This window comes from Puma concolor, chromosome B1, assembly GCF_028749965.1.
Source record: "Puma concolor isolate L17-30 chromosome B1, mPumCon1.1.hap2, whole genome shotgun sequence".
Classification (NCBI taxonomy): Eukaryota; Metazoa; Chordata; class Mammalia; order Carnivora; family Felidae; genus Puma; species Puma concolor.
Window position 1 is genome coordinate 122,940,603 of NC_141670.1, and position 16,525 is coordinate 122,957,127.

General features: G+C 41.4%; 1 long non-coding RNA gene and 1 pseudogene across 3 annotated transcripts in view; one reads left to right on the plus strand and one right to left on the minus strand.

Moving 5' to 3' along the window:
- LOC147581855 (uncharacterized) overlaps positions 1-16,525 on the minus strand; it is a 75,386-nt gene that overhangs the window by 43,194 nt on the left and 15,667 nt on the right. For 2 of the 3 annotated variants that reach the window (XR_015250333.1, XR_015250335.1), the window contains one exon: positions 11,397-11,546. This is a non-coding gene — a long non-coding RNA (uncharacterized LOC147581855). Of the gene's footprint in view, positions 1-11,396; positions 11,547-14,682; positions 14,858-16,525 lie in introns of all 3 variants that reach the window. The other variant, XR_015250334.1, reaches the window with a different exon arrangement.
- On the plus strand, positions 15,040-16,257 carry LOC112858789 (TAR DNA-binding protein 43 pseudogene; annotated as a pseudogene).

Genomic DNA, 16,525 nt, shown 5'->3' on the forward strand with positions numbered 1-16,525 from the left:
GTAGATTATAGTTCAGTGCGGCTTAAGGGAAAAAAATCTTTAAAAAAAAATAGTAGGCATGAGACCCTGGCCATTTCATGTGTTCCTTCCTTCTGGCCACAGGGATTGTTTTGTGAACCGGGCTAGCTCTCTTTCTCATAGTTATTTAACCAGGCAGATGGAAGTCTGGAGCTGCTTCTGGCCATCTTGCCATCATGATGGGGAGCTAGCCCGAGAAGGAAACCATATTCTGTGCTTTCACATTTAATCCTCATAATCACCCCCTTGTAATCAGACATAGGCATCATGACTCCACTTTGTAAATAACAAAACTGAGGGTTGGAGTGGTTCATTTTCCCAAAGTCCCACGACTAGCAAATGGTAAAGCGGTGGCCTGGATCTATAGGATGCCAAATCCCATGCTCATAACTATTATTCAAGAGAAAAAAGAACCCAACAAAGACCTATAGCTTTAGGTTTTTCCATATGTCACTGAACAACACGACATTGTGGCAGCCAAAGACAATTGCTATATCCTCAGGATATCTAATTTAAGAGAACATTTTGAAAGCACATGACACTCTAAAATCATAGTATCTGTTTACACAAATTGCTAACGTTACTTTTCATATGTACATATTTACTAGGCTTTTAAAAATTATTTAAATTGCATCGATAAGAATAGAAGTTGAGAGAATAATTTCAATAGGAGTCAAGACAAATCAGGAAAACAGATTCTTTTGTTTTAAACAAGACTCTCATATACACAAGCAGGCTCACACACACATAATCATGTGAGATGTCCTATTGGATTCTGACACGAAAAAATTGGAGAAACAAGAGCGTCATTAGGTATGTTCAGGGAGAAAAGGACCACAGTATGTTATATTAAACTGGGACACCTGACTGGGTTAGTTTACTGCTATATTTTGAGCAGCATAATAATTTGAATGTCATTGTTATGCAAAGGAAAATGCTATAAGTTTAGCTGTACTGTGGCCATTATGCAAATGTGATCCTTCTGTGTCTAGCCTGGTCTGGTTTGCAAAATTAGATATGCCCCACCATGTTTCAGAAGCTCACTAAATCATTCTACAATAAACACAAACGCAGAGTAACTGAGAGAGGATAGTTAGAAAAAATCTAATGACTGGGCCTGAGAAAGCAAAGTATCTAATGTGGAACTATATTTTCTTTTAGTGGTGAAATTGAAAATTACAAGCAAAAAATGCCGCTAACTTAACAGATCATAATATATGGATTTATATATGGCTGCATCTGAACTAAAGAAGCCAACCTATTACGTTCCCAAGGCAAAGAACGTTTGTTCTTTCACATTTAGCACATTAGGACTTTCTATTAGAAATTCCTCATTTCAGGGGTACCTGGGTGGCCCAGTCAGTTAAGTGCCTGACTTCAGTTCAGGTCATGATCTCACAGCTCATGAGTTCGAGCCCCTGCATTGGGCACTGTGCTGACAGCTCAGAGCCTGGAGCCTGCTTCAGATTGTGTCTCCCTCTCTCTCTTTCCCCTCCCCTGCTAGCACTCTGTCTCTGTCTCTCTTTCAAAAATGAATACACCCTAAAAAAATTTTTTTAAGAAATTCCTGATCTCAGATGTAAAAGAAGACGCACCTACCAAAGTCACTCGGATATATTCAATTCATTTAGGGAAAAAAAAAAATCACATTTTATGCATAGTCAGGTTGTAAGAGCAGCTGCCATTTGTTGAGCGCTTGGTATGTTGCAGACATTATTCTAAATGCTGTATTAACTCATGTAATCCTCACAACAACCTTTATGGGGTAAATAGTGTGCAAGGGCTCTAATTTCTCCACGTCTTCGCCAACACTTGCTATTTTCTTGGTTTCTTTTTTAATATCAGTCATCTGGATGGTTGTGGAATAAGGTGTGTGTTTTAAGCTCCTGGAAGGTAATAGATTCTGTATTTTGAGTTTGTGACATATACTGTAGAGAACTGTATCTTGCTTTGAAAGTTTGCCACGACCATGTCCTCCACTAAGAAAAGAGGGAATAGGCATAAGACACCATAATTTATACCAGATGGCCCCTCAGGCATGTAATCTCATGCTTTATGACCCTGCTCTTCTGGCCAACAGCTAATTAGGCCAAAGGACAGTACCTGAGCCACAGGCTGACCAGGTGTTTTGATGCAGAGATTTTCATAAAGGGCATCAAACCATATCTCCTCTCTCAGTTTCTCTCCCATAGTCTGTCTCTGTGGTTGCCTCCCTTTAGAGGATAAAACTCACAAACAGGGTCAGGTGGTCCTTAATGGAAGGAGAAGTAGAAGCAGTTGAAACAGAGATGAAGGGTCTGAATTACGGCAGTGATGGAGCATTTGCTGTTGAAATGCCGTTTCAGCATCTGTTGAAACTTGATGAACAATCAGAGCTACCTGTCTTCGCCAATGATGTTCTAGCGATCGTATGCGCTTTCTACAGATGCTCCCCATAAACACTGATCTTTGGTGCCTTAAGCATGCCTCTGTTTTTGGCAACCTGAAAATGTCTAGTGTGGAGGTTTTACATAAAGAAATAGACTTACTGCGGCACCTGGGTGGCTCAGTGGTTAAGCGTCCAGCTTCGGCTCAGGTCATGATGTCATGGCTCATGAGTTTGAGCCCGGCGTCAGGCTCTGTGCTGATGGCTCAGAGCCTGGAGCCTACTTTGGATTCTGTGTCTCCTTCTTTCTCTGCCCCTCCCCCGCTCGTGCTCTGTGTCTCTGTCTCTCAAAATTGAAAAAACGTTAAAAAAATTTTTAAACAAATGCACTTACTAATTAAAACTAGTATTTTTAGTTGTATGCCGTTATAAAATAAGTCATTGATTTTTAAAAGTAACTTTTAAAAAGATAAATTTAATGAGGTACTTCTGCTTTGCACAACTGTGTCCCTGTTTGCTGTTGTTGTTGTTGTTGTTGTTTTTTAAGTTTTTTTTTAAGTTCATTTATTTATTGGGGGGGAGGGGCAGAGAGAGGGAGAGAGAGAATCCCAAGCAAGTTCTGTGTTGTCAGCACAGACCCTGATGCGGGGGGATCAGTCCCATGAACCATGACATCATGACCTGAGCTGAAACCAAGAATCGGACGCTTAACTGATTGAGCCACCCAGGCCCCCCTGTTCGCTGTTGTGTTGATGTACATCTCAAGATACCTCTTTTACATACATAGGAAAATCAGAAAGAAGTTATAAATACAAGATAACTGAGAAGAAAATGAGAACAGGATACTTAGCTCTGAATTAGAATTAGCAGAAAGCCAACAGAAAATTTCCAAAATGAATATATCCACAGACAACAGTTACCATATGTTGTCTCTGATTTTAAAATGTCAAGAAAAGTGTTTACTTATATTGAATTCTAATCCCAACTTTTGAAATATTGTTTCCACAAGTCAAATTTTAAACTGAGGGAGAATCCAAAGGCATCCATAGTAATGAGAAAGATATAATTTGCTGTATTCATTTCTTAAATAACGTGCATACACGTTAAAAAAAGAGACACTTGCCCTTAATTCACACATGCCCCCTGCTCGCACACTTGTTGTAGCACTTCCCGCCACCCCACCCCACCCCCAAGTTAATTCATTCCATTAAAACAAAAGAACAAATATGTCATTTAAGTGTACCTCTCTCATCTGCTAATGTAGAAACAATAACAAGGTCTGCACCCGTAGCTTTGAGTGGTGGCAAAATGAGGGGAGATCCAGAGGTCAAGCTCCGTTGACATTTAAATACACAATGAATATTGAGCTATTGAGATGTACAGGAACAAGCCCATGGTGTAGATCAGAAATTTCAAACTACGTCTCGATTTCTAAATCTCAGCAGAGGTAAGCTATATCTTCTCCAGGGCAGTCTGTGAGCCAGGCTGACACGCAAAGCATATACCACCTTTTGATCCCCGTGGGGGATGAAACCAGACCACAGAAAAACCCCTTGGACAAACCCCTTTCCCGAGTAGGCTAAAAAGTGAAAGATGGTGAACCTTAACATGCTCGATTAGTTTAAACAATTAAAAGTGGGAAGGTGGGTAGGCGTAAATGTTGATATACATGTCAACTAACCAGAGCTATGATGCCATCCTGCTTTGAATGGCTCTCTTCTAATTAAGGGTTTGGTAGTAATATCAGCAACCATTTGTTCGTATAACAACCATTGTGCCAGCCGCTTAGTCCACATTACCTGATTCAATATCTACAGCAATCCTAGCAGGTGGGAGCTGTGTGCTGCGTTTTATGCACGAAGTTCAGAAATTTGGCCAAAAGCACAAAGCTAGTTAAGTGACAGAAAAGGTATCTAAAACCCACCTTGCCAGACACAAAACCCATATTTTTCCATTATATCACACTAATTTTCAGAGTAGGTACTAAGTACATAATGATAAAGAATTTAACCAATATCTATTGAATAAAACATGCCAAAATCTCCAGTCACAAAATGTTATCTGCTCTGTGAAAGATGCAATTTGTATTTTTACACTACTTTGGTTCCTGGCTCGATGTGCGCAAACAAGAATTTAAAAGGCAAATGAATTCTATCTACCACTTCTTAGCATATATTATTCTGTTTTCAGCACAGAGCGGTTTCTTTATCTCTTTGTCTTACTTTCTCTCCAGTAAACTGTGAATTCCCTTGTCTAGACCCCAGGCATTTCTTTCATAAACAGCTATAACACCAATCTACTAACGCCATAGCCAAAGCTGTCTTTCAGGCCTGCCACTCTCACATTGTGCTTGAATAAGAAAACCCAAAGGTTTTCCATGGCTCTACCAATTATGACAATGGGGGCCGTTCCCTTCAGGAGCTCACTCCACCTTACCTGTCTGTTCCCTCTGCTGCTATAATCCAGCTGAATTATGCATTTCATATCACAGAAGGTGCAATACATCCTCTATCCCAGACAAGTTTGTTTCCTTACATCCATTGTCACCCCAAAGATTCATACAAACTGCTCCAAGTTATATTTGCAGCAAGGTTACCAAAAAGAGAGACACGCAAGGTTGGCAAAGGGCTTTTGTGCCTTTCATGAAGTCTTTTGAACAGTTCCATTTCACTGTTCACCCAAGAGAATCCCTCTTCACAATATTATTGAGTTTGGTGATCTGATTGAGGCTGAGAGGCCATTCCAAATGGATTTACCAAAACAGTTTTTCTTCTGAGGCAGACAAGTGACACTATTCTAGCAAGAGGAGTGTTCCAGTTAAAAGAGAAGCTGGCCTTTGGCTTGCCCTATACCCTCTATTATCAACATTCTTCCTTGATTTCAAGTATATACTTCAAAGAGAATCAGCTCCAGTGGAGAGCTGGGAGATGGCCCTCCTCTGATCCAGGCAATGTTCTTTTCTATTCACAGCCACTCCTCTGCCAGACTGAAGAGTTTGTTCATTTATTCTGCATGAGTGCCAACATGACAGCCAGGAAAGCCACCTCAACTACACCCAACAGTTCACCATTGGAATCACATCACAATGTGTGTTAGGATGTTTGCAGTATCTCTCACACTATTTTTCCTAGGATTGTAATCTGTAAAGCCACCATAAGCCAGAACAGCCAGTGTCCATATTTGTCACTTTGTGGAAAGGACTTGCCTAAAAAAGGAAAGCAACACAAACTAAAGCCAAGAGGAGAGAACCCTGCCAACATCATGTGAGCTCTTGGAATCAACCATGCCTGGTGACAGAATTATCCCTTGGACTTTCTAGTGATGCAATAAATCCCTATGCTTTTTCAGCTTAAGCAAGGTTAGTTGGAATATTTTTGTCACTTGAAAATGCATGAGCTCTAAATAATGAACAGAGTGGAGTTAAGAGGGAAGAAGACTGCCCGAGGTGTATTTCCCAGTAGGAAACAGATGGCACTCTCAAATTGGAAATTTTTAGAGGATTTTTTTAAATTAAGGTCCCACTTACAAAGGTGTAGGTAGGGTGGTTCTGAACCAGAAGGGTTGTGCAGTAACTCAGAACTGGTTAGAACAATGCTATCATTACCCATAGGCCTAAAAGGACAAGGGAAAGGACCAGTTATCAGGACATAAAAGAAAAGAGTCATATAGAAAAAAGTTAAATTACCTTGAAATAAAGTGATGTTGAGTCAAATTTAAATTAATTTGCAATGATTTCACAAGAAAAGAGCCATGGGAATAAATGCTCGCTCTCGTTCTGATCACCTACCTGGGATCTCTACTGGCCAGCCTCAGCTGAAAGCCAGAGAAGCCTGGGATGTAGCCCACACAAACCATTCTTCCAGGGTAGAGATCAAAATTTAGAAGGGTGAAAGTTGATCTGTAATTTCACATGGAATATATTCAACAAAACCTACATGTTTTGCCCCTCACCATTCATTTTTTTTCCTTCATCCAGTTGAAAACTACATGTTCTCATCTTGGGAGACCTATGAAATCCCATCAGCTGTTAACGTTATCATGGAGTAATAATGACTCCATCACACATGTCTTTCAAGGTCACCACTGAGTGTGATTGTTGTGTAATGTTTGTCCTTCTTCATCTGGTGCCAGCAAAGCATGGAGATCTATCCATAAATCAGGCCCATGCTTTGCTTCCACAATTAAGTAGTCATTTTGAACTCTCCATGCAGTCATAAGTGTGGATGAGGAAAAGATGACAAAACAAGAGAAGCAAATACAATATGAATCTGCTCCTAAAGATTGATGAATATGCTCAAGACTGGATGTGCGGATACTATTTCAATTTTATTGTTTATGTCCAACTTTAAATTCTGTTGGTCAAATAATACTTTATATATAATGTGAAGTTCAGATTGTATAGTCATTTTATATCCCATGGTCAAATGGTTAGTGTCTATCAGAACCAGCTAGCAAGCCAGGAGTTATTTTTCAAATGGAAAATATTTGTCAGTAAAGAAGGACATGGCCTCATTCCAGAACCCTGTGCTGTGATTTTCGTACTGAATTTGCCAGAGGCTCAAAGAGCCTCTCTCTGCCACAAATACTTCCTTTATTTATAGTGTCCCATATTATTAGGTCCAGATAGCAGAGTAACCTGCATTGCAACTTAGACCTGCCACAGAGCCCTTTCTTCCTAGAGGTCCCACTCAAAAATTGTAACCTTATGATTTGCCAATAAATGAGTGAGAGGACCATCCCCAAATATATGCATTGGCTGCAGAATCCTAACTGGTTTTAGATGCATACCATTTTCTAAGTGGTGAGTGTCGTGTAAGGTGTGGTAGCTTTTCAGAAAAGAGATCACATTATGCCTACCAGACAACACATATTTTAGACCCTGAAACATAACAGATTTTAATCGCTAGAATGCATACATCTTATTAAGATATCTTGAGTGCTTTATACTTCCTACTTACCAGACCCAGCTAACAGTGTCACCATTATGTAGTATAGTAGATAAGTGAGATGTTCAGTAAAATAACAAGATGATGAAGGCCCATCTAGATTATAACATAGAGTAAGAGAGTGGCACAGCCCTTGGGCAAAATACTGAAGGTATACTGTAGTCTCTGCCATGTAAATGCAAACTGCTTCTGATCTCCCTCACTTATTAAAATAGAATCCCAGCACAGCTGCAAATATAATCACTACATGATTAAGTTTGCTTATAGGCTACTATTATTCTCCATAATACATCTGGCTTTTGTATCAGTCAAATAGGCTAATGTTAAGTAATATATGGCAAGCGTAACCATTTTATTTCTCAAAATTTGTATACTGATACTAATCTCTACAATATCTCCAGGAATTGAATATCACTTTTGATCTTATGGAAAGAGGGAGGGAAGGGTTGGAGGCAGTTTCAGGGATTTCTATTCAATCTTTTCTACCATCATATCTCCCCACTTCATAGGTCAAAATGTCAATATGGGTATTTTGCCTCTTCCTGAAAATTAATTCCCCTAAACTTTCTGAATGAGGAAATAATCGTAGTATTTATCCCCAGACCTTCTGCTTCTGAAAACAAAAAGCTATTTGGGGTCTTGACAGATTAGCTTCAGTTCATGGACGATAGCTAATAACTTCCAGAAAATCTGGGCATTTACCTTTGGCTCAATGCACAGTCACCATAATAAATGGCTTCAGATCTCCCAGGGGAGTCTTGGGAAAAGATTTATAGGATTGGTAGTTCCATATTATAATGTCTTTCTACAAAGAGACCTGGACTTCTCCTTCGTTAAGAGACTTGAGGTATTTGAACCAATTTAGATTTGAACAAATTTAGAAATTGTAAAGAAGGCATGAAATCCACTTCAAAATGTGAATTAGGTTTCTTTACTGTGGGCCAAAACTTTTTCCTCTTCTATATGTCAAACAGTCCATTAGTAGGCTGCCATATATTTTATTACTAGGGACTCCCTCATCAATTAAACATTGTCACAGATTCCTCAAATCCAAATTCCATGATTACCATTCAAGTCCTATGGCTTATTATAGCAATAGCATCCACCACTTCTTCTACAATTAATTGCTAGTAATGTCCTCTATAATTCTGCGATTCCTACTAGTCACATTAAGATCAGTGTACCCAATTACATTGCATCATCCCCTTCATTACCTCTGATCCAAGAGGAGCCATCATAGATCTTTCCATACTGTTATCCCTCACACCAATGCATTTCTTTTTTTATTATCATTTTTTTAATGTTTATTTTTGAAAGATAGAGAGACAGAGCATGGGCAGGGGAGGGGCAGAGAGAGAGAGAGAGACACAGAATCTGAAGCAGGCTCCAGGCTCTGAGCTGTCAGCATAGAGCCCAATGCGGGGCTCGAACTCACAAACTATAAGATCATGACCTGAGATGAAGTCAGATGCTCAATCGACTGAGCCACCCAGGCACCCCTGATGCATTTCTTAATGCTTTGGTGAATGATGGGTCCTCTGGGTCCTCCCAAAGGGTAAGACAAGGTAGTGGCTAAGCAGTTTTATTTATAATATATTTATTCCAATATTTCCATCTTCCTAAGCCTTTAGACTCTGTCCTCTGCAATATGCCGAGTGAGTTCTATGTATGAGTATAGAATTCAATTAAGAAACCTAGTAGACTATTAGTGTATTTCCAGGTCCTGGAGATAACATTGACATCTAACTTCCAGGTAAGTAGACCCACATAAATGACTTCGACCTGGTCCACCATATAGTTTTTTCCCTTGCTACAGAACCTTTGGAATTCCACACAATTGCATCTGCTGATACAGATTAGTCAATTCTTCTGTCCTTTTCTATATGCACTTTCTTCCTGGAGGCAGGTCTTGAGCTTCTCAAACTGTGCTATGTTGTAAAAAAAAACAAAACAAAACAAAAACAAAACAAAACAAAACAAAACAAAAAAAAAAAACCTCTCATTTTAGGTCTAGAAGGAATGACAAGGCCTGAGGTTGGGTTGTGAGAAAAATTAACATTAGGTTATGAGGCAACCACCTTAGGTTCAATAACTATAGAGTTTTTATGCAGAGGAGCATTACTTAGAGGAAAGGTATGAGGCAGACACTACCTCCCTAGGCAAGAAAATTTCAGGAGAATTTTGAGGGTCAAAATCCTCAGCCCAGTATGTGTTCAAATGTCCCAATCCCCTGCTTCAGGGTATAGGTCCCTTTCTACCAGTTGCCATAGAAGAGAAACCTGGCAGACTTCAGTATTTAACTCTGCAATCCCTCAACCCTTACAACCGGATCCTGGGCTTGTGCCTTAGCCAAATATATCCTGCAACAGTAGGAGATAAGGAATTCCTTCAAATCTTTCATAGAGGCCATCTGGTTCTCCACGTGTGTTATATAAGTTTATATCTCTTATTTTCCCCCCTAATAAGTAAGCTATCGAGGGAGAGAAGAAACCAGCTCACTCGCAATCTTTATAGTCCCTATTGTTGCCACAGTGATCTCCCACTGCCGTGTCCCCCATCTGCATATCATTTATATCACCATCAGTGATAATCTGGGTAATAGAAATATCTTTTCATTACATGGAGTGCCTATGTCCCACCTTCTCCTGGCAAGATGATTCTCCATGTGCTCTATTAATTTAAGAGAAACTCATTGTCAGAATCCCATTTTGCAGGTCTATTACCCTACAGTACCAATAAATGCTAAATATAATGGTAATTATTGTGTCACTCAGGGTCATTGCAGGATGGCATATTCAAATTAGGACAATTCAAGCCTAATTACAAAAGGACAGTTTGCTAAGATGAGACAGAGAGGGAATCACAACTAACAGTGCATTATTCCAAGTTTTGTTACCATCCATAGTCCAATGATGTCAATGAAGGGAGTAATCAGAATCTAAATGTTGACAGACAAGTGTAAAAGGTCACCTCCAGAGGATCTGGCGAAAGAGCATTACAGGAAAAAGAAACAAAAAGTGCAGAGAACCAAGACTACAGCATGCCTGGCATTATGGAGGAAGAGCAAGCAGGCTAGTATCTTGAACAGAATACAAGAGAGACTGTTAGGAAGTGAGGACAGAGAGGTGAGGGAGGCCGTAGGCACTCCAAAATTTGTAGGTCATTTTAAGGGCTTTGTTTTACTGTCCATATTTTCAGAAAGTCCCAGAAGGTTTGAGCAGAGGGGTGCCACACCCTGATTTACATTTTAGAAGAACCATGGCGGAAACTCTATGCTGTAAACAAACAGGGGGACCAGTTAGAATATTATTATAATAATTAAGATGAAAGGTGACGGTGGCTGGGACCAGTGGCACAAAGTGGCCACACAGAGGGGTCCGATTTCAGGTACATTTTGAAAAGTAAATCTGATAGGAATTGCTGAGAGAGATGAATATGGGCTGTGAGATAGGAAGGAAGAAAGAATTGCGCCAAGTTTTTGGACTGAGTACCTCAAGAATGAAGTTGCCATTCAGAGTTGGAGAAGCCTTTGGAAGTATCAGGTTTAGTGGGGGTTAACAAGAATTCCATTTTGGACATGTTAGGCTCAAGAAGATTTTAGACACCAAGTGGAGGTGTGAATCAGGCAACTGGGTATATAACCTGGAGTTCAGAGGAAAGGTCTCAGCCAGAGATATAAAAATGGGACTGTCAGCACATCGATGGTATTTGAAGCCATGATACCAGACGAGATCACCCAGGGAGTGAAAATCAATAGGGAAGAGCACCATAAATTTGAAATATGAATCAATCCCCGAGCAAATTTTATCCCAATATGATTATTCTGAGGATCTTTAAAATTGTGGAAGGTGGGAGACTACTCTGTTTCTCAACGGAATTATATAAAACCCTTATTTAAGGGTGTTAGGTAGGCATCATGACCAGGTTGATAAAGAAATACACGGATAGGAGAGAAATACTATCTCTTTGGACTTACGTTTCTTTATTCCTTCAGGTTTCACATACTTAAAATATGCCAGAAATACCTCATTGAGTAAAGGTATCATCAAGTCACAGCCAGTGCTTACCTGTAGGTCTTTTGTAGGAAAATCTTTTGTCTGAGTTAAACCCAAAGTAGTTTCTCAATATTTTCTTCAGCAATCCCTTGGAGGCCACAGGAGGAGAGAATTCATCTGTATCCATCACAGACAGTGGCTATGCTCATAATATGTCCCCTCCTAAAATCCCCAAGACCCGAAAGCAGACAGTGCATAAGAATTTAGGTACAACACCCCGAACCAATGCCTTCAATGGTATTGTCCCGAGGGGATCTGAACTGTGAGCCTGTTAATCTAACATTCTGATATGTATATGGAAAAGTCGCTCCTGCACAGATTGTTCCAATACATGTTTTGATAGCCGGTAATCACAATGTTCCATGCCATTCCTGTCCTGGTGCTTGCCCTAGTTTGCATTTAGGAGATAACAAGGCATGGATATTAAACGACTTGTCAAGAGTCAGACAGCAAGCCAGAAATTGGCTGTCCTGATTCTACTCCTGGATTTACCGCCTTGCCTTTTCACTGCAACAGGGGATAACTTCGAAACCACACACAAGCACCACCAAATATCAGTTTTACACACCCTAATAAAACTGGGAGCAGTTTTGAAGCCAGTTTTATTTTGAACCCTTGTTCCCAGTGGCCCTTTAGCCTTACAATTTTGAGTATTACTTTCCCAATGTTGAAAGATAATGGAGAAAGAGCACAGAAATAAGCCCCAGCTGAAACTAAAAAATTTTAAAGTATATCAAGCAATATACAGCTACACAGAGTCATTTACTGGAGGGTTGTCAGGGCATACCGTATGTTATTTTGTGGCCATTTAGAAAGGATATAGAAATAATCATTTTTCTTCGGCCGGTCTAAGGGGTTGTAGCTCCTAAGAGTACAAAGAGCACTCCACTAGGCAGCTGAGGACTTCTGGGGCCCCTTGGGTATCTGCATCACCTGAGCCAAACTCTGCTTCCCCAGGAGTATAACAAGGCTCGAATGCCTGCACTGTCAGCCCTACGAGCACCTGTGAAGATCAGGCCAGAGATTGCATGTTGAAATGTAAGCACAAAAGCAATAACAATACAAATAAAAGCATAGTAGATGACATCGGATGCTTTGTGCGAGTTACTGCTGTAAGGGCATGTCCTTCATTCCTCCCGGCAGCCTCATGTTGCATGCAAGTATTACTTTACTTGCATTGATCTATTTCATACCTAACATGCGAGGGTGCTGGGAATGAATGACTCTTGATGCTGCTCTTACTTGGCCGTCAAAACTGCATCGTGACCACATTTCTCAGTCATCTAGACACTGTTCAGTGATGAGCCAGTTCTAAACGGGCCAGGGAGTGCATCAGCAGCCTCTAACCTACAAGTTGGTTGTGACTGAGGCAGACTCAGAACTGCACACAGGAGTTAAAGCTTATTGGTCACAGTGTGGTGAAGCTAGAAGCAGCTGGTATAGTTAGTTAGAAAATCAGTTTCAAAGCTGTGTTTGTATAGCAATCACACCACATTTGTGCCCAATGAGGAATACGTGTACAATATATGCAACGTACACTTAATGAAAATAATGTACACACAGTGGAGAAGGTATATAGAATGCAAATTAAATGCAGCCAAATTTTCTTGAAAGCTTTTATTCACGCTCTACAAAAAAAAAAAAAAGAGAGAGAGAGAAAAACGGCAGTGGTCCACATCCAAGTCGCTATTTGGGAGGTAAAGGTTGATAGTGATTTTACAGAGATGGAATGCAACTTGACCCACCCTCTTAGCATGACTGTTGGGTTGGACTGTATTCAGGCAGGTGGTGTGCAGGGATAAGCCTCCCCATTTCCTTCTCTTCTCTTAGCTTCTCCTTTTCTAATCTTGTTTCTCTTCTTCCCTCTTTCCTCTCTTTTACCTTTATTTGCCTTTTCTTCTCTTTCTCTTCTCTCCTCTTCAACTAGTTCTCCTTTCTCTTCTCTCACACCGCTAGCCTCTCTTCATACTCCTCATTTCCCCTTCCTTATGTCCCTTCCTCCTCTTCTCTCCCTTGCTCCCCCTCCTCCCACCATTTCCTCACCTCCATCATGTTGTTTGGGCTTCTGTCTCAACTTACTAGACCAACCCCGTTTCCTACTGATCTGGGAGTCTTTCTTCCCACTCTATCTAGATTTTGCCAGAGTCTTCCCTGCTCCAACAGCCTGACTGGCTTCCTAACAGGAGAGCATTGTTTAACTGAGGCCTCAATAAAATCCCGCTGCCCAGGGTCCCTCACATTGCCCCACTCCACACAGCAGATTGAACTCCTAGATCCCAACATTGGCACGAACCATCCCTGACCTCCCCATATCTCTGGGACTTAGAGCACTGGCCAACCCCAAGGCCCCTGAGAGCCCAACCTCTGTGGACAGGTCAACTTCTCCCCCCACTATATCTGACCTGATTCTGCCATTCCCAACCCCTGCCCTCTTGTGGTCTGTCACTGAGGTTCCCACATGTTCTAAATTTAGGCATTCTCAAGTTAAAACACTCACCTTGGAGAAGGTGATAATCCTATTGAGAAGACAGCACAGGTATGTAGAAACCGACAACACAAAGGAAAGATGAGAACAAGTTTGGGATTCTAGAAACCAAAAGGAGTACAAAGGAGAGGGGATTAATATAAGCTTAAAGATACTTCAGAAAGGAGATAGAGCCTGAAATAAAATTTGGATTTGTAGGGTTTGGTTAAACAGAGAAGTTGGTGGAGAGCATGCCAGAAAGATATAATATAAAAGGGGGTATAAAGATCAGAACATGTATGGCCTCTGGAGGGAACAGTTTATCTTATAATTTACGTGTCTCTGACATCAGGATCTGCTGGGTACCCAAAAATGGGCCCATGAAGAGGGGAAGTCATACAGAAATGAGTGGATACAGACCACAGAGACAAGCCAAAGGAAACTCTCTCCTAGCAACCCCAACCCCCCTCTTCAAAGGTCCTGGCATACCATAACATTCATGAGGAAATGGTGAAGCTGGATCTTCTCTAATGTGGCCCCATTCTGCATTGTCTGATTTGAGGGGAGAGTCCACGGTAAAGACTCATAGCCAATGAGCAAGAGTCATGATTCCAGAAAACACTTTCCAGGCTGATAAAGACCCCAGCTAGTGACTAGGAATCCAAGGAGCATTCAGTCATCCAGGGGACATTTACTGAAAGTCTAACAATATCTTAGAGTATTAGTCATACAAAGATAAATGCTTTGGCCCTTATCTTGAGGCATTTCACAGGCTAGTAGGGTGGGAATGGGATGGGACTGAAACAGAATCTTATTAGAAGTATATAGGGGCACCTGGGTGGCTCAGTCGGTTAAGCATCCAACCTCGGCTCAGGTCGATCTCACAGTTCATGAGTTCGAGGCCCACGTTGGGCTCTGTGCTGACAGCTCGGAGCCTGAAGCCTGCTTCCGATTCCGTGGCTCCTCTCTCTCTTCTTCTTTCCTACTTGCTCTCTTTTTCTCTCTCTCTCTCTCAAAAATAAATACACATTAAAACAATTTTTTAAAAAGAAATCTATATGCAAACAGGAAATTACGGTAGGAGTGAAGGGGTAGCTGGACTGCTCTTGGATCCCTTGCTGCTTTGGATTCCTTGCCAGAATTCCTAGCAGCAGCCTAGTGGAAAAATACGATGTTGTACCCAAATAATATATTCAGGTAACCGAAGATGAGAATGATGAGCCTGTTGAAATACCATCAGAAGACGATGAGACATTGCTGCTTTCCATGGTTACAGCCTAGTTTCCAGGGGCATGTGGACCACGCTACAGCAATCCAGCGTCTCAGTGGATGAGAGGTGTCCAGCTGGTAGAAGGAATTCTGCATGCCCCGATCCTGGCTGGGGGAATCTGGTGTATTTTGTCAACTATCCCAAAGATAACAAGAGAAAAATGGATGAGACAGATGCTTTATCAGCAGGGCAAGTGAAAAGAGCTGTCCAGAAAAGGTCTAACTTAATAATGTTGGGCCTCCCATGAAAAACAACTGAACAGGATCTAAAAGAATATTTTAGTGCCTTTGGAGAAGTTCTTATGGTTCAGGTCAAGAAAGACATTAAAACTAGCCATTCAAAGGGGTTTGGCTTTGTTCATTTTCCGGAATATAAAACCTAGGTGAAAATAATGCCACAGAGACACGTGATGGATGGATGAAGGTGTCACTCTAAACTTCCTCATTCTAAGGAAAGCCCACGGAAGGCTTTGAGAAGCAGGAAGGTGTCTGATGGGCGTCGTGAGGGGACGTGACTGCTGAGGAGCTGCGGCAGTTCTTCAGCCAGTACGGGGAGGTGGTCGGTGTCTTCAGTCCCAAACCGTTCAGGGCTTTTGCCTTTGCCACATTGGCAGATGATCAGGTGGCCCAGTCTCTTTGTGGACGGGACTTGATCATTAAAGGACCCGGTGTCCACATAGCCGATGCTGAACTTAAGCACAACAGCAACGGACAGTTAAAAGTGGAAGAGCTGGTGGCAATCCAGGGGGCTTTGGGAATCAGGGTGGATTTGGTAACAGGAGAGGGGGTGGAGCTGGTTTGGGAAACGATGAAGGTAGGAATATGGGTGGAAGGATGAACCCTGGCGCTTCTAGCATTAATCCAGCAGTGACGCTGCAGCGCCAGCAGCACCGTAGAGCTGCTAGGGTATGATGGGCACGTTCGTCCCCAGTTCAGGCCCATCGGGTGAGAACCGAATCCAGGGTAACATGCAGAGGGAGCCAAGTCAGGCCTTTGGTTCTGAAAATAACTCCTCTAAGCAATTCTCATTCAGGTGCAGCAATTGGCTGGGGCTCTGCATTACATGCAAAGCCAGGCAGCGGTTTCAGTGGACGCTTTGGCTCAAGTGTGGATTCTAAATCTTCTGGCTGAGGAATGTAGACAGTGGGGTTGGTATAGGCTGGCGGGAATTCAAATGTTTCCAAACATATGTTAAGCATAATGTAAAATACAGATGTACTAAGACTTCTCAAAATTGGTTTGTTCAGTGTGGAGTATATTCTGGAGTATTTGTTTTTGTTTTTTTTACCTTTTTCTGTAGAAAAAGAGGAAAAGCTAAAGGACTTTTAGAAGTGTTGTTACAAAAGGTAGAAATATTGAATGTTTACAAGTGAATTGCTATTTGCCCGATTGGTAAGAACCAACACGC